The sequence below is a fragment of the Pantherophis guttatus genome, chromosome 5 (genome assembly GCF_059756535.1).
Source record: "Pantherophis guttatus breed Tessera chromosome 5, ASM5975653v1, whole genome shotgun sequence".
Lineage (NCBI taxonomy): Eukaryota > Metazoa > Chordata > Lepidosauria > Squamata > Colubridae > Pantherophis > Pantherophis guttatus.
The window spans coordinates 48524584-48543768 of NC_142067.1; the positions used below are offsets into that span (position 1 = coordinate 48524584).

A 19185-nucleotide genomic window follows, 5' to 3' on the forward strand; every position below is an offset into this window, starting at 1 on the left:
GTGATACAATAATCAAGTTTGAATGATTTCTCCTAAAGGAAGGAAGGTCTTGATCCTAGGGAGGCCTCAGATAGCCGGATGTGAGTCTCTCTTTGTGAAGTGGGGTCATGGGATGCAGGTGGGCTTGCTGATTATGTGCCTGGCTCCCTGCCGCGTGGCAGCGGCCCTACCCGAGCTCATCAACATACTAGCCGGGATGGCGGTTGATACCCCCAGGCTTTTGGTCATGGGGGATTTCAACCTGCCGTCCATCGGTGAAACATCTGAGGTGGCTCGGGAGTTCATGACTTCCATGACAGCCATGGACCTGACCCAGTTAATTCATGGCCCTACTCACATAGGAGGACACACTCTGGACTTGGTTTTTGTCTCTGGTCAGTGGTTGAATGGCCTAGATACAGGGGATATAGCCATCGAACCCTTGTCATGGTCAGACCATTCTCTCTTTAGGCTTGACTTTCTGACTGCTACACCCCACCGCAGGGAGGCAGAACCGATTAGGTGGTTCCACCCCAGGCGCCTGATGGATCCTGATAGGTTCCAGATGGAGCTTGGGCCATTCCCTGAGACTCTGGCTCACAACTCGACTGAAGACTGATGGCCACCTGGGATAGGATAGCTTCTGGTGCTTTGGACCAGGTCGTGCTTTTGCGGCCTCTGACCCGGCGCCAAACCTGCCCAGCTCCTTGGTTCTCCAAGGAGCTGAGGGAGATGAAGCACCAGAAAAGACACCTAGAGAGTAGTTGGAGGGCTAGTTGTTCCAAATTCGACCGAACAGGTCTCATATTAAGACCTACTTAGTGGCGATAAAATTGGCAAAGTGTAATTACTTTTCCGCTCATTGCATTGGCAGATAACCGTCCAGCTGCCCTATTTAGGGTGACCCACTCCCTTCTCCACCTGGGAGCACGGGAAGACCCCTTGCAAGGGTGAGCTGAGGATTTTGCGCAATATCTGCACGATAAAATCGCCCAAATTCGGGAAGGCTTGGACTCTGGGTAGGTTCAGGTGGGATGTCAGAGACAGGTCTTGAGAATGTTATCTGGGATGAGTGTCCCTCCTGGCTGGTGCTGGCTACCCAGGAGATTACATGAGGCTGGCTCCAGAGGATTATAAATGCTTCTTTGAGTGAGGGTTTCCTGCCTCCCACCTTGAAAGAGGCGGTGGTGAGGCCCCTCAAGAAGCCCTCTCTGGACCTGGCTGTTTTGGCAAACTACCGTCCAGTCTCCAACCTTCGCTTTGTGGCGAAGGTTGTTGAGAGTGTGCTGGCGCGACAGTTCCCGCAGTACCTGGATGAAACTGTATATCTAGATCCATTCCAGTCTGGCTTCAGGCCTGGGTACAGCACGGAAACGGCATTGGTCGCATTGGTTGATGATCTCTGGAGGGCTCGGGACAGGGGCTGCTCCTCTGTTCTGGTCCTATTAGACCTCTCAGCAGCTCATTTAAGTCCACTTAAAAGCTATAGCTTTTATAGACCACTACACATACCTTGGCCAGCAGATCTCAATGGAAGGTGACACAATAAAGGAAATGGAATGGTGTATTAAATGTGGTTGGCAGGCATTAGGCAAACTAAGCATAAGTTTCAAGAACAACCTGCCCCTATGCCTGAAGAGAAAGGTTTTTGATCAGTGTATGCTACCTGCTGTAACATATACCAATGAAACAGGGACACTAACATCACAATTGATACAAAAGGTAAAAGTGGTACAAAGAGCCATGGAAAGATACATGATCGACATTACAAGACAAGATAGAAAGACTTGCACATGGATTAGAGAACAAACAAAAGTATACAATATCATCAAGAGAATAAAAGAATTGAAATTGAAATGGGCTGGTCACATAGCAAGAAGAACTAATGGCAGGTGGACCAAGGCAGTCATAGAATGGCTCCATTCTATAAAAAGCATCCACTAAAGAGACCTAAAACAAGATGGATCGATGACATCAGTATTGCAGGCCCAATTGGCAAAAGAAAGCTCAGGACCGTATTGGTTGGAAACATGCGGAAGAGGCCCCCATCCTGCAGAGGATAGGCTGTCAGATGTAAATGCCTTATTCTCCAATGTGTAAATAATGTATATATGGAACATCAGAGGTTAACTTATTCTTTGGACTTTAATGTATTCATAACTTACCACTCCCATTCCTAGCTCCACCCCTTGTATATATAAGGAGCCACCCTCACCATTCTCGTCGCTTCTACCTTGAATATTCAGTGAATATAGAATGCCTATCATAATTAAAAAGAAATATATTTAAAGCTCTAACTCCTATTATCTTTATTGAGTCTGATCCTGAAAATATTGCAACAAGCTGGTAGCAGAGGATGGTTAATTGACTCAATAAGTAATTAAAAATGTCCAAGAAAGATAGGCCCAACACCAGGGCCTACAGCAAAGAAATAGAAACTGATCAAGAGATGATCAACGAATCCACCAATGCGATTTCGAGAGAATCCGAAGAATACACCACTGAAGAAGAAGAACTAATGAGTGAAAATAATGACCAGAAAGAAATCGAAATAGAAAATAACGAACTCAGGTCGGAGATATTAAAGATACTAAAAAGCCAAAAGAATGATGAAAGTCTCATCGCGGACCTCCAGGAGATGCTGAAGAACAGCGGAGCAGCGAGAGAGAAAAACGTCATTAAAAAAAAACCCAAAGATCAAAAAACCGTAAGTGAGATGACTACTGAGAAAATAGTTGTTAAAAAGAAAAGATGTGATCCCGCGCGAAATTTTGAATGGCAGCCATCTTGGTTTCAACGAACTTCAAAAGAGAATGGAGCAGAGCCAATCAAAACGCTCAGTTCAAAATTTCTGGCGCGAAAAACACTATCAGACGAAGAAAGTGAGAAAGAAGTCTCAAACTCTTCAGATGATCCAAAATCAGAAAGTGAAGACGATTTAACAAAATCTCAAGTAAAATCAGCAATGAAAACGCTCTTTGCTGCTTTTGGGCCAAGACTGAAAATTACCAAGACATCTACGAAGAAGCAAGAAATCAAACCGGCGACTCAAGACCTGCACGCTCCCATCCTGACTTCGAAAGCGACGACGCCCGAGCCCAGAGAGCCATGCCGATTTCGCCCTACACCACAGACAAGATCGAATACCAACGCACACAAAAAGAAGAAAAGAACCGTCGCCACCACCAGAACCCCAAAAACCGAGCCAGAGACCGACTCATCTGAGGAGGAGCGGATCGAGAGAGCTGAAAGGGAGAGAACCTTCCACGACGCCACCAAAGAAGAAATGAGCAATGCGCATGTGCGAAACTACGTAGACGACCCAGAAGGACTTGAACTGGCCAGAGAACCGCGCAGACTCATTGCAAGCATCCCAATGCCGTTCTGTAATTTCCTGCACTTGAGAGATCACGGACTGCCCCAGGTTGTAAGTAATGGACAGAATAATGTAGGTAACTTACCCAGTGACTTCCCAAAACTTAGAATTGATGGCATTAATTTACAAGAGTGGTACCAACAGCTTCAGGTTATTTTCATGAAAGAAAATTTACTATTCTTTATAACTAGCCCTCCAAGAAGACCTTGGACTTTAAAAATAGATTGTTTACATCATAGAGCATTTTTCATAATAATATCTAGCGTGTCTCCTGCAATGTATCATAGCATCAAACCAAACCTAACTGTATCAGAAATAATTCAATGCATGTTTAATCTATTTCACAGCGATAGCGTAGCTACAACCACAAGAATGTCTAAGGATTTCTTTTCCTCTAGAGTAAAACCAGGGGTTTCTATAAGTGAGCATTTGATAAATCTAAACAAAATAAGAGCTGAGCTACAATTGAGGGGGGAAGTGATTTCAGATCAAACAATGAAAAGTGTTATTATCAATTCACTTGATCCATCATGGGATAGCTTTATGTCACACTTAGATACCATTAATTTGGGATATTTATCCATAGAAAGTCTATCTAACAAATTGATAGCAGAAGACAATTCAAGAAAAAATCGATCCAGTAACCAAACAGACCACAAACCTTTTAGGAAAGTAGTCTTTCAAGATAAACATAATGAGGCCTTTAGATGCTACAATTGTGGATCCAGGGAACATAGTAGAAGAGACTGCCCCAAAGTCTCAAGAGAGAGACATAGACCAGAATATAGGAGCAAATATAATTACAGACAATCTTCCACAGATAGACACAAATATAGAAGTCCACCAAATTACAAAGAAGGTAGAGGGGGTAGAGAAAATTCAAAAGAGAGGAAATCTGGGTCACTGAATGGGCTAAATAAACAAGACAGCACCAGAACACAACAGGATGAGAATAACAATTGGCTTATTGATTCTGGTGCAACAAATCACACCACCAACAACAAAAGTATATTATCTTCATTTATAGAAGATAAGTTTGTGATAAAGGTAGCTAATCAAGAAAAGGTTCAAGTACTAGGCAAAGGAAATGTGACCTTGCCTGGTCTAGGGAAAATAGAGGGGGTATTATTAATCCCAGAAATACCTCACAACATACTAAGTGCCATAAAATTAAGCAGAGAATCTGATATCAATATAGTTTTCTCAAAGGGGAAGGCAACTATAGAAAAGAACAAAACAAATGTAGGTACTGTAATGATAAAAGGAGGTCTACCTTATCTGATAACTAAAGAAAGATGTTTACATAACATTGATTCAAATATGGAAGATTGTATTGAAGCAGATGATGAAAATGTCAGTAACAGTGACAATGATGAGTGTAGAATAACTCATGATCACAAAAATACATACAAGGAAAAGAAACCAAAAATAGGTAAACCAATTCATGATGAGTGTGCTCACATCTTACACAGGAAGTTAGGACATGCAAGCTTTCCTGTAGTACAAAAAATGACTGAACACGCAGAAGGTGTCAAAATAAAAAATTGTGAAAATTATTTGGAATGCTCAGTATGTAAATCCACCAAACTAAAAACCAGTCCCAGACCAAAAAAATCTAACAGATCAACTAACAATATTTTTGATTTGGTACATATGGACTTAGTTGGTCCATTAAGTCCCTCAATTACCTATAGAAAACGTTACTTCCTAACAATAGTGGATGACTACAGCCGATATGGTTTTGTTTACACATTAAAGCACAAGGATGAAACATTTCAGAAATTTAAGGAATTCTACAAACGTATAGAAACACAACATAATATCAGAATAAAGCAAATTATGACAGATAGGGGATGTGAATTCATGTCTAAAGAATTCTCCCAATGGTTAAAGGATAGAGGAATGTTACATTTCACGTCCAATCCTTTTTCTGCATTTCAAAATGGAGTTGCAGAGAGGAAAAATTCCACACTACAAACCATGATTAGGTGCACATTAGAGGATGCTGGTTTAGGCAAACAATTTTGGTCAGAGGCATTACATTATTCGAATTACACTCAAAATAGAACCTGGTCCAGTATTGTGAATAAGACACCATATGAGGTGATGTACAATAGAAAACCCAAATTATCACACATGCACATATTTGGAGTCACTGCAGACGTACACATACCTAAACAATTGAGGAGAAAGGGAGAAAACGTATCCAGGAGATTAAGATTCATGGGATACGAAACTGGAACCAAAGGGTACAGATTTATTGATAGTAATAACAAATTTATAGTATCCAGAACAGCTGTGTTCCATGAACAGGCCAATTGGTCAAAATTGCACCTTAATGAAATATTTCCTAATAAATGTAAAGATACGATATCTTGCGAGGAAGGAACAACAGAAAATCAAAATATTAACAAAAGTAAGAACAAAACCAAAACTTGGACTAATAGTCAGCATAAAATAAAGACAGACACATTAACAAAAAAGGAAGCTAGATATTTGCATGATAACCATAGCAAGCCTGAAAGAACTATTAGAAACAATAGAAACCAAATACCAAATAAATACAAAGATTACGTAATGCATATGAATGGAGAACAAATAACACCTAATACATATGAAGAAGTATTGAAACTTCCACATGAAGAAAGAGAAAAATGGGAACTAGCTATGGGAAAAGAGATGGAAAGTTTACAAGGATTAAATGTATTCACACCTGCGATCGCACCTAAGGATAAAACAATTATAGGTACCAGGTGGATTTATAAAATTAAGAACTTAGAAGGAGGCAATACCTTATACAAGGCTAGACTAGTTGCACAAGGCTATGCACAAAAATATCCAGAAGACTATACTGATACATATTCACCCACAGTGAGAACAGAGAGTGTCAAAACAGCCCTTGTAGTAGCATCTGCACTCAATCTGGACGTATTCCAATATGACATACAGACCGCATACTTACATGCAAAATTAGATAAGGAAATATATGTAAGAGCACCACACAGTCAATACACTAACAAGAACGAAATTTGGTTATTAAATAAGAGTCTGTACGGATTAAAGCAATCCGGCAAAAGATGGTACGATTGCTTGGTAAAAGTACTTAAGACCATGGATTTCAACGCCACCACTGCTGATAACTGTTTCTTTGTAAAAAAGAGTAATGATCATATTGAATTTGTATTAATTTACGTGGACGATATTTTATACATTGGAAAGCATAAAGAGAGCAGGGAAATCTTTGTAAATAAGTTAAATGAACACTTCTCACTGAAATCTCTGGGTAAAGTGAATAAATACCTTGGTGTGCAAATTAACAAAACTAAAAGGGGATTCAAACTTACACAGAAAGATAAAATCATCGAACTCCTAAACAAATGTAACTTAAATAATGCCAAAACCTGTGACACCCCTATGCAAACTGATTTTCTTAGAAACACTGATGAATCTTCCCCTGAGTTTAAAGACAACACATTTTACAGATCAGTTATAGGTTCACTCCTTTATATATCTAATTGGACTAGGCCAGATATTGCATTACCTCTCAATCTATTGTCAAGATATGTTAGTAAACCAACCTTGTATCATTGGGAAGCTGTCAAAAGAATTCTAAGATATCTGAAGGGTACATTAGATTTTTGTTTAATGTTGGAACCCAATAATGACAGAGAACCAAAAATTACTTGTTATGCTGATGCAGATTGGGCTGGTGATACATCATGCAGAAAGAGCACTTCTGGTTATGTTTTTCTATTGAATGATTGTCCAGTTTACTGGTATACTGGTAAACAAGAACTAGTAGCCACTTCTACTACAGAAGCGGAATATGTTTGTTTGTCCAAGGCTGCAAATAACCTTGTATGGTTCAATGATCTGATCACTGATGTTTGGAAGAAACCCACTTTACCATTTATTATGCATGAAGACAATAAAGCGGCCATTGAAATATCCAGATCCGATGCAATTGGACAAAGGTCCAGGCATATTGATATAAAGTTTAAGCATGTGAGACAACTGTCTCAAGACGGATTCATTAAAGCAATACATTGCGATACTTCTGAACAATTAGCTGACATATTAACAAAACCCTTACCTTCTAAACAACACAAATATTTAACTTCTAAATTATATGTATTATATTGTCCTGAATCAGAATGTAATTGATGTTGTGTAACGAACCGGCATTTAGAGGGGGATTTGTCAGATGTAAATGCCTTATTCTCCAATGTGTAAATAATGTATATATGGAACATCAGAGGTTAACTTATTCTTTGGACTTTAATGTATTCATAACTTACCACTCCCATTCCTAGCTCCACCCCTTGTATATATAAGGAGCCACCCTCACCATTCTCGTCGCTTCTACCTTGAATATTCAGTGAATATAGAATGCCTATCATAATTAAAAAGAAATATATTTAAAGCTCTAACTCCTATTATCTTTATTGAGTCTGATCCTGAAAATATTGCAACATAGGCAATGGCTATGATGATGATGATGATGATGATGATGATGATGATGATGATGATGATGATGATAACCTGTAGCTAGTCTGGAGTTTGGCAGCAGAAGGCCTAATGGGCATGTTATAAGTATTGTTCCTTGAACCTCATTAATTGCTGAAACACGTTCGGACACAATACAATATTATGGTTATTATCTGTAAAATCCTTAATGGCATAGGATTCTGTTATTTGAGACCACTTATTTTTTTTAATGATTTTTGTTCATTCACTAAAATTTGCAGAGATGGTATACTTTGTTTTTGATTAAATAATACCACCTACTGGGAGTCAGGAAGTGTGTCACATTGCCTTCTGTCTGAGAAATATGTTCATCTCACACTCTGAAAATCTTCTGGAGGCCATTAGAAGCATGGTAGTTCTTCCAGGCTTTGAGATCGATGGAATCCCAACTGATTGCATTTTTTTGTGGCACATATAGTATAGCCTTTTTGGATAAACATGGTCTTTTTTTTTTTTCAGTTTAAGCTACCTAAAGTTGCTTTGAAGTTGGGCAAACTTTATTTTAAAAGTAACTCAACAAACAGGATTTAATTTTTTTCTTTGCATAAATAAAACAGTTTGCATTATTCTTATACTATTTATACATAATACTACTGTATTATGCTTATGGTGATTTGTGTTAATCAATTTTACTTTGGATATTGACTAAATATACTGTATGTTCTTGTTTTAATTATGTGATTCATCGTGTGTCTAACTGTTGTAGCAGCCCAGAATCATGAATCTGAGTTATATAAGGCCATAACAAATAAATGAATAAGTTTAAGTTTTATGACTATTTCATCAACAATGTGATTAGTGCAGAATACTTTACAGTAAAATCTAATTTGCTTGCTTATTAAAATTCTAATATTGCTAATTAACTAACATGAATCTTTTGAGTGGGAAGACAGGGTTTTCAGATTATGGGCCAGGATTCTCTGAAAAATTGAAGCAATTGTGAGCAGGTCATAAGTTTGTTTTTTTAAATGTAGAGCATTGATACAACCTATCTGGAGCTTAATTTTTAGTTATGCCTTCTAACTACTTATCTAACTAGCTTATCTAAGAAAATTAAAAATTGAACCAGAATTTGGTTTGGGCTTTGTTCATTGTTTTGCTTGATCAAGCCTATAGTGAGCATTTGTGATACTTCAAAGTTTGTGAACCTTGAGTAAAATGTAATTATTTTAATAATTGGTATGTTTATTTATTTTTTGTCCAACTCCATAACACCAATGGAATCATTACTTTTTCCATGTAGTGGAAGGAGACTCAAAACTAGTTTAAGTTAAACGCTATTTAAATATTAATTATATTTTAATCTAATCTCTAGATGAATTATTTACTAGGGATATAAAATGGAGCTGGGAGACAAAACAAAAATTTTTGACCAAGTTTTTAAAAAAAGAGGAGTACAAAAGACCTATTTTTAGTAGTAACAGTAAAAATGTGCATAACTGAACACTACAATGTATCATTCAAGTAATATAAATGTCTCAATTGCTTTGCATGAAATGCTTTGAATGAAGACCAGAGTAGAAATTTAAATGTTAACTAATAATGTGAAAAAGTCCATTAATAAAGTAAAATATTCTATGTTTATTATATACACCTGAAAATAAAATATAACAAGTATTAATAGCAATTATTTGGTAATATATATTCTTTCCAGTATATTTAAAGGTTACAGAACTGAAATATACAAAGATACAAGTACAAGTTGACAAGTTTTATTTTTTGTATTGACAATTATGGATTTCTCATTTAACTACGTATTTGATTTCCTGCATGCTTTTAAGAACAACATGCTAAATTCCTGGAAACACTCAACTGTGTACAATGCTGAGTTCTTGGAACTGAAATGGCGTTCCAGTAAATCCAGTAAACTTGATATGTGTTGTGAAAAAAACAATTTCAGTAAATGAAGTCTTGCTTATTTAATAATCTTTATATTAAAAATATAAATATAGTCAATTGGATTGAGATGAAAGAAAGAAAGAAAGAAAGTTTATGACACATAAGCATTCTCTGTATGCAGAAATAGAATCAAGATAAATAGACATGATATGCAAAGACCCAGTTTTCTGGAGAAATCTTTTATGCTGGGAAAGGTAGAAGGTTTGAGAAAAATAGGATGACTATCGGCAAATGGATGAATCCAGTTAAAATGGTAATAGGTGTACCATTGTAAGAGCTGAAAAATTAAATTAAGGACAGAATCTCATGGGTAAAATCTATCTGTTTGTTAAAAGCAAACACCAACTTCATGGCACATAATCAATGAAATGGAAAACTCCCTGGCTTCCAAAATTGTTAGTAAATTAATTGTATTAATCGTATTAAAATGTTCAGCTATAAGCTTTAAAGAAAAGTGTAAAGAAAGATGATGTTGAGACTTGAGAGATGTGATGGCTTCCCTGGATGTCAGTTTGGACAATGAGAAAGGGGGACATGCAGAGAGTGCTGGGAAGATGCCGAGGCCTCGGCTCTGACCCAGGAGTGGAGGGACCACAGCAAGGCCAGGAAGATTGGAAGGATCATCAGAAAAGCAAACACCTGGCTGGAGAAGAAAGGAGAAAGGTGTAGCTGCAGCTGGTGAGTTCAGGGACCCAGTCAGAAGTGCAAGGTAGAGAAGGAATCCAGGCAGCTGGCCAGCATGGATGAGGAGGAATTGCCTCCATTAGATTCCAGGACATGCAGGCCGATTGGAGGTAGGCCCAATGGATGCTACTCACGAGGAGGCAGCCTCACCCCTCCTAGACTTACACTAACTAAGCCCAATGAGTGGAGCAGTGTGATGCAGAAAATAACTGCTTGATTCCCCGCTGTGCATGTGCTCTAGCTTCCTTCATGGATTCCTGACTTTGTTTTTTTGACTCTGTGCTTGGACTTTAGACTTATGAGGATTCTGGATGTGTAGCTTGGATTTCAATATCATGTCTGTGGATCTGTGCCTAGATTTAGTACTGGACTTGTGGACTTTGCTTTATTGGAACTTTGTGTGTGTGTATGGGTTGCTAAACTCATAAAATGAATTTATTACAAACAGGATTTGGGGGATCACGTTAGGGGCCTTTTGGAAAGGATTTTTCTTACATTTGTATTTAAAATAATTTTAGTGTGCTTCTTATGTCAAAATTATAGGAACCTTTGCAGTTGACATGCAGCTAAAAGGTTAAGTCAGGGTCCAGGAGGCTGCATTAATAAAAGACAATGTGTATAATTCCTGGGGGTTTTCCCCCCAGAAACTGTTATTCTAGTCTTATTCTTCCATGGGGAAGTTAACTTTAAATATTTTCCGGAAATAACTACTTGAGTTCATACATAAAACAAATATAAGCTTCTGTATGTATGTCACAACAATAACTTAACTCCCACTGAATGGTTCACAAACTGAATATTCACGCTGTGAGAACACAGCTTCTACCATTTTAAGAGTTGCAAAGAAAACTAGGACTACCATTTTTAACTTCCTTTTGAAACTGGTATAGGTATGTGGAATGGAGAGATGATGCCAGATGAAGCAGAGATTAATTCTGAAAACAAACTTCTTTTTAGCCTTGTGTTGCAAGGAGTATTGCCTGACATTATGAATAGATTTGCTTTTCCCCATTTCTATGAAAAGTAGATAGCTAATAAACAACACAGCAGAAAATGAAACATGAAACAAATATCAGTGTGGGATCCATTTCCTAGACAAAATAAATCAGTACTGCATAGAAGTCTAATATAAATAAAGTGCTACAATTTCTAGAGCATCTTTGAAATAAATCTGATTTTTTTTTTTTACTGAAACAGACTTGATGATTTAAAGTAAAATAGAAAAACGGAGAAGGGACAAGGGACAAGGGAAAAAAATGGCCAGACATCACAACATCAAACCGTAAATTTCATTTTATGAATAGATTGTGTGTAAAATTGCACTGTAAGTACAGAAGAGTGGAAATGTTTTATCATTTTAGCATCATTGTGGTTAGTTAGGAATGCCTATATTAAAATGACAAGGACAAGGGTGAAGCTATACTTTTTAAACTTGAAGCAGCAAAGCAAATTAACCATATCAGAAGGATTTCTAAACAGGAAAAAGAAACATGCAACCACTTCTACTGGCTTGTAATATTAATAGGAACATTAATAATTGCTGTTACAAAAAGCTTCATGCATTCCCTTGTATGCAGGGGAAAGAGCTGTGAAGAAGCTATAATTAATCTGAACTACCAGTTGATAGCATAGAGATTATATAAATGTGACTTGTTAACATAGGTTCCACTATCATTCAAGAAAACCTTTAGCCTTGCCCGCCTCCATCACTTTATCCCATCCCACTACTTCTGTCTGGAACAGACACATTTCAGCCTGTGTCCATGGAAAAAAAAATAAAGCTCATTGGTTCTGTACTTGTGCATTTCAATTTGGACATGAACTATCAAAAAACATTTTTCTGGTTTATGCACATCTCTGTTTTGCACATTAATCCTAGATATGTATGAAGAGAATAAAATGTCAGTTATTTATTTACTTGTTTCCATTTGGTAAATTTGAAAAGCATATTGTATGCATGCTCAGGGTCAGAGTTTGCATCATACCATGACACCCATTTCATCATTTTCTTCTTCCATTGTTGTCTGGGCATGTCAAACATCAGGCCAAGAATGGATCCCAGAAGTATACTGGTGATAAACATTTTATTTTCCTTTCCTTTTGAAAGCTTCAAATAATTTGAGCTATGAATCAAGTTGCATGTACAGGTAGTCCTTGACTTACAAACACAATTGAGCCCAACATTTAGTGAGATATTTGTTAAATAAGTTTTCTCCCATTTTACGACCTTGCTTGCCACATTTGTTAAGTGAATCATTGCAGATGTTGAGTAAGTAACATGATCATTAAATGAATCTGGCTTCCCCATTGATTTGTTTGTCAGATGGTCACAACAGGTAATCACATGACCCTGGGACATTGCATCCATCATAAATACGAGTCAGTTGCCATTTTGATCACGTGACCATGGGGATACTGCAACATAAGTATGCAGATAGATATGAGTCACTTTTTTCAGTGCCATTGTAACTTTGAACAGTCACTAAATGAACTGTTTAAAGTCAAGGACTACCTATATATAAATCCAGGGATCATATTGTGCAAAGAAGTTGGAAAGATATAAAATCAAGAAAAAAGAACCAGACTGCCAGAAGAACCTTATCTCTTTGATTTTTATTAAAATTGAAAAATTGATCACCTTTTCTAATTTTAGGCTGTAGTGAGAAAAAAATTGGCAATATATTGTCTGTTGTTGATATAGTTCTGTAGTAAAGGATTTTGTAGAAATCCAGTGAAGATTTAATTAATGTGAAACCACCTTTACCTCACATGTTGTAATTCCCTTCTGTGCCCATATGCACATATTCTATGAAACTGCTAATAGTTGATAAACATTCCACTCTGTTGCTGGATAAAGCAATTAACTTCTCATTACTTATTCTGGAAAAGGTCTGTGTCATTTACATTTTACTTAGTACAGGTGAAAGGACATTGTCAAAGAATAAAAGCAATGCATTTAAAACTAGAATTTAAATACATTGAGTTTTTCTGCCAAAAAAAAAGTAAAGATAAAAGCAACACAACTATACAAGAAGAGTAAGAAACACAAAATAATTTACTTTATAACTATAGAAGATATATCATAGGCTACAACAAAGCAATGGCTATTTCAGCTTTAGAAATCAACACTTAGTTCTAGCCCCATCTTAGCCATGAAAGCCAGTTGAGTGACCTTAGTTTTGTCACTCTCGTTCAGTCACATTACAGGGTTGTTGTTTTAGGGAAATAGGAGGAAGAAGGACAATTGATTATGTCTGCCATCTTGAGTTATTTGTAAAAATAATAAAGGTGGAATATAAATAAATAAGTAATAACTTTCTGGAATGTCAGTGATTATAAATTATGTATCAATGTGTCAATGAATTTGCCAATGTTACACATCAGGTTTCAGAAAGACAAATTGCCCCCAAATAATACCCAGAAGTAATAGCTGAATCAGATCAAATCAAATTAAAATAATCTTTATTATGCATATATTATTATGATGATATACTAGGATAAATGTTAAATTAACAATGATTATAAATTAACAATGATTATTTGATATTAAGTGCTAGTTTCAGCACCTTCCTTCTTTTTAGCAATTTTTTTCAACAAGTTCCCATTGCAGTAAAATCAAATAATTCTAACATTGAAAATTATCATCTAGGCTATCCTTTTACAATATGTAGGACAACCAATTAAACATCCACAGAGCCAAGTTCTCCAGCTTCTTCTTAAAAATCTTCGTGATGACAAATCCACAGCTTCCACTAGTAGACCATTCCTCTCTCCTAATGGATGAAAGTCTTTGAGGCATGAGAGGGCAGACAAACTAACTGGACATGTTCAGTCTACCTCTTATATGCTCAATTCATGCTCATTTTGGATTATTAAGTTTGGGAGGCTATCCACCTGGGTCCATGAGTTCATAAATATCTTTTGAGAGAGGGAGAAATTCCAGCATCATTAAAAGAAGCAGTGATCTGGCTGCTTCTGAATAAACTGAATCTTGACTCAGAGAATGAAATAACTGCAAGCCAGTAGCCAATATTGCCTTGCTAGGAAGAATGCTTGAGCAGATGATGGACAATCAAGGCCAGGCTTTCCTGGATGAAACTGATATTCTAGATGCGTTGCAATCTGATTTAAGGCCAGACTTTAGAACAGAGATTGCTTTGGTAATCTATGAGGTTATCTGTGCTGGAGAAAAATGATAGTGGGGTGGAGTGAGGTGTGATAATGTTGGTCCTCCTGCTTTTTGTGTGGCTTTTAATACCATCAACCATGATGTATGTCCAAACAGGCTATCAGAATTGGAAAGTAGGTGTACTGTACAATAGTGATTTCACTCCTACTTGGATGGCCATTTCCATAAAGTGTTGCTGGGATTAGTCTTCTGCCTTTTGGTGATTGGGTATATAATCCCTTTCCCTTGGGTTTCCATTTTATCCTTATGCTTTTTAAATCTACATGCAATTGTTGGGAGAAGTCATCGAGGGAAGTGGGCTGAAGTGAAATCAATATGTAGGTGGAGCTCTACTTCTTCTTGATCTAAATCAGACGAGGCAGTTGCCATTCTGAACTTGTGCTTGGACAGGGTAATGAGCTAGATGAGGGCCAGTAAACAGACTCAATCCAACAGGATAGAGATAATGTTTGTAGCCCGTGCATTTGGCCAGGTGAGTGGTACCAGTACCCTGTCTGTTTTGGAAAGGCCTGCATTGCCCTTAAAGGAATAACTTCATAATATGGGATGCTCCTAGATCCTTCATATCACTAAGTGGCCTTAGTGGCAACAAAAGTCGGTGGTCTCCCAACCATGGACTATTTCACCCTAATGAGCAGATGTATTCAGTGCTTGAGCTCCTCGCCCTGCGAGATTCTCCCCTCTCGCAGGTTTGGCCCTCCACTCTATCGAGGGCCTATCTCGATGACGGACTTTGGAGTCCTGAGAGATGGCATGCTGCAAAAAGAGGGCTGTGGGTTTTTTTAGGGAAGTTTTTGAACAAGATTTTAAAGGATTCTGGGAGGGGGTTGGGCTGCGTGGGTCTGGGGGAGAACCCACGGGGGAGGGTGCCTAGTCCAGCTGAGGAGCGCGGCATGGGGGGTGCAGGTCCTGGGGTCAAGGAGGGGGTTAGAGCTTGTGGTGCGGATGGCTATGACATCGATACTGTAGGTGGGAGGGGCAGATATGGTGGGAGTAGGAGGCCACATCATGTTGTGGGAGTGTGTGCTCGCTGTCTTCAAGTGGTGGTGCGCTCCCACCTCCATTGCTCCTCTCGTTCCCCAGGTTGCACAGATCCTTGGGCCCTGGGCCTTCGGCTGATGCTGTGCAATGCCAGGTCCATGGCAAATAAAGCCCCCCTCATTTGCGAGCTTATTCAGGAGGGGGGCGCGGACCTGGCAGGTATTACGGAGACCTGGTTAGGCCAGGAGGGGGGAGGCCCTCTTGTTGATATGTGCCCACCTGGTTTCTGTGCATTTCATCAGCCAAGGTCACAAGGGAGGGGCGGGTGGTGGTGGCTGTTGTTATCAATGAGGGTCTTAATCTGAGGTAGGCCACTGTTCGTCAGATGGCTGGATGTGAGTCCCTCCTTGTGAAGTGGGGTCATGGGGTGCAGATGGGGCCTGCTAATCATGTACCTGGCTCCCTGCCACGTGGCAGCAGCCCTGCCTCAGCTGCTCGACATTATAGCCGCGGTGGCGGTTGATACCCCCAGGTTTATGGTCATGGGGGATTTTAACCTGCCATCTGTTGGTGAGACGTCCGAGGCGGCCCGGGAGTTGATGGCTTCCATGACGGCCATGGGCCTGACCCAGTTATTCATGGTCCTACTCACACGGGGGGAAACACTCTGGACCTGCTTTTAGTCTCTGGCCAGTGGTTGAGTGATCTTGAGATAGGGGATATAGCGATTGAACCCTTGTCATGGTCAGATCACTCCCTCCTTTCCTTAGACCTTCGAACCGCCACACCCCGCTGCAGGGAGGCAGAACCAATGAGGTGGTTCTGCGCCAGGCGCCTGATGGATCCAGATTGGTTCCAGATGGAGCTTGGGCCACTTCCTGAGGCTCTGGAACATGGCTCGGCTGAAGACCTAGTGGCCGCCTGGGATAGGGTGGCTGCTGGAGCTTTGGACCGGGTCGTGCCTTTGCGGCCTCTGACCCGGCTCCAGTCTCACCTGGCTCCTTGGTTCACCGAGGAGCTGAGGGAGATGAAGCGCTGGAAAATACACCTAGAGAGCAGTTTGAGGGCTAGTCGTTCTGAATCTGACCGAATACTGGTAAGGTCTTATATTAAGACCTACCTGGTGGCAATAAAAGCGGAGAAGAGTAATTATTTTTCCGCTCTTATTGCATATCAGATAATCACCCAGCCACCCTGTTTAGGGTGACCCACTCCCTGCTCCACCAGGGGGCGTGGGAGGACCCCTTGGAGAGTAGGGCTGAGGACTTTGTACAATATCTGTATGACAAAATCGCTCAGATTCGGGAACACCTAGACTCTGACTGGATAGATCCAGGAGGGATGACAGAGGCAGGTTTTGGGAATATTATTTGGGAAGAGTTTGATCCTGTGACTCCTGAAGGCGTGGACAGGGTACTGGGCAGACTGAGTGTGGCCACATGTTTATTGGACCTGTGTCCCTCCTGGTTGGTGCTGGCCTCTCGGGAGGTTACACGAGGCTGGCTCCAGGGGATTATAAATGCTTCATGGAGTGAGGTGTTTTCCCTGCTGCCTTGAAAGAGGCGATGGTGAGGCCTCTTCTCAAGAAGCCTTCCCTGGACCTGGCAGTGTTGGCTAATTATCATCCAGTCTCCAACCTTCGCTTTGTTGCGAAGGTTGTTAAGAGTGTGGTCGCGCGACAGCTGCCTCAGTACCTGGATGAATCGGCTTATCTAGATCCGTTCCAGTCAGGCTTCAGGCCTGGGTACAGCATGGAAACGGCATTGGTCTCATTGGTTATTGATCTCTGGAGGGCTCGGGACAGGGGTTGCTCCTTGGTCCTGGTCCTGTTAGACCTCTCAGCGGCTTTTGATACCATCGACCATGGTAGGGTTGGGGGTGGGAGGCACCGTGTTGCGGTGGTTCTCCTCCTTTCTCTCTGACAGGTCGCAGTCTGTGTTGACGGGGGCAGAGGTCGACCCAGAGGCCCCTTGTATGTGGGGTGCCACAAGGATTGGTCCTCTTGCCCCTTCTGTTCAACATTTATGTGAAGCTGTTGGGCGAGATCATCCGTGGTTTCAGGGTGAAGTACCACCAGTACGCTGATGACACTCAGCTGTAATCTCCACCCCGGATCACCCCAATGATGCCCTTGAAGTGATATCCCGGTGCCTGGAGGCCGTGCGGATCTGGATGGGTAGAAACAGACTCAGACTCAACCCATCCAAGACCGAGTGGCTGTGGTTTCCGACGTCCCGATATAGTCAGTTGGTGCCATCACTGACTATTGGGGGTGAGTCGTTGGCCCCCAGGGATAGGTCTCGCAACTTGGGTGTCTTCCTGGACTCACGGCTGTCTTTAGAAGAGCATTTGACACCTGTGGCCAGGAGGACTTTTTATCAGATCTGCCTGATTCACCAGTTGCATCCCTTTCTGGATTGGGACTTGTTATGTACGGTCACTCATGCCCTCATCACCTCACGCCTGGACTACTGTAATGCTCTCTACATGGGGCTCTCCTTGAGGAGCACCCGGAGGCTCCAACTGGTCCAGAATGTAGCCGCGCGGGTGGTTATGGGAGTGATGTGGTGCTCCCATGTGATTCCCCTCCTGCGCGAGCTGCACTGGCTCCCGGTGGTCTTCCAGGTGCGCTTTAAGGTTTTAGTCACCACCTTTAGAGTGCTCCATGGCTTAGGACCAGGATACTTATGAGACCGCCTTCTGCCACCAGTAGCTTCTCACTGACCAGTACGCTCCCATAGAGAGGGGCTCCTCAGGGTGCCGTTGGCCAAACAGTGTTGACTGGCGGCCCCCAGGGGGAGAGCCTTCTCTGTGGGGCACCTGCCATCTGGTATGAACTCCCCCTGGAGATACGGAGGATCCCAGATTTACGCACTTTCTGCCGCGCCTCAAAACATTTTTATTCCAGCAGGCTGGTCTCCCTTTTAATTTGCTTTTAAGTTTTATACAAATTGGATGTTTTTAAATTCGTTTTTGGGCCTAAATTATTTAATGTATTTTTAAATGGTTTTTAACTTTTGTATGATGTATTTTTATCTTGTGGCTGTTCACCGCCCTGAGTCCTTCGGGAGTAGGGTGGTATATAAATAAAATAAAATAAAATAAAGTAAATAAATAAATAAAATAAAAGCCTTTTATCAGCTTCAGTTGACTTACCAACTACAATCTTACGTAGACAGAGGCAGCATCACATTTGCATTACTTCCTACTTGAACTGGATCACGTTACCTATGGCCTCTAATAAGGTTCTCATACTGGTCACCAACAAAATGAAGTGAAGTGGGAGAGCTTTTTGTGAGTTAGCACAAAAGTGATAGAATTCACGACATCAGCATAATTTTAATTCCAGATTTATTTATTTTCTCAGGCTTTCTAATTGACTTTTAATTGTATGTAACTGTGTTTTCATTCTTATTTTTTAAATGACCACTGTACTTTATATAATGCTTTTATTGTGTATTTTATTTGATTTCATCATTTATTCTTTTAACTCAGATTGTATTTTAGATGGTTCTTTTTTAAAAACTGCACATACAGCTTCAGCTATTAA

At 40.1% G+C, this 19185-nt stretch overlaps 1 protein-coding gene across 4 annotated transcripts in view; it reads left to right on the forward strand.

Annotated features, from left to right (window-relative positions):
- The window catches only part of NCAM2 (neural cell adhesion molecule 2), a 196892-nt gene that overhangs the window by 42575 nt on the left and 135132 nt on the right, over nt 1–19185 (forward strand). The gene's annotated exons all lie outside the window — the stretch shown is intronic.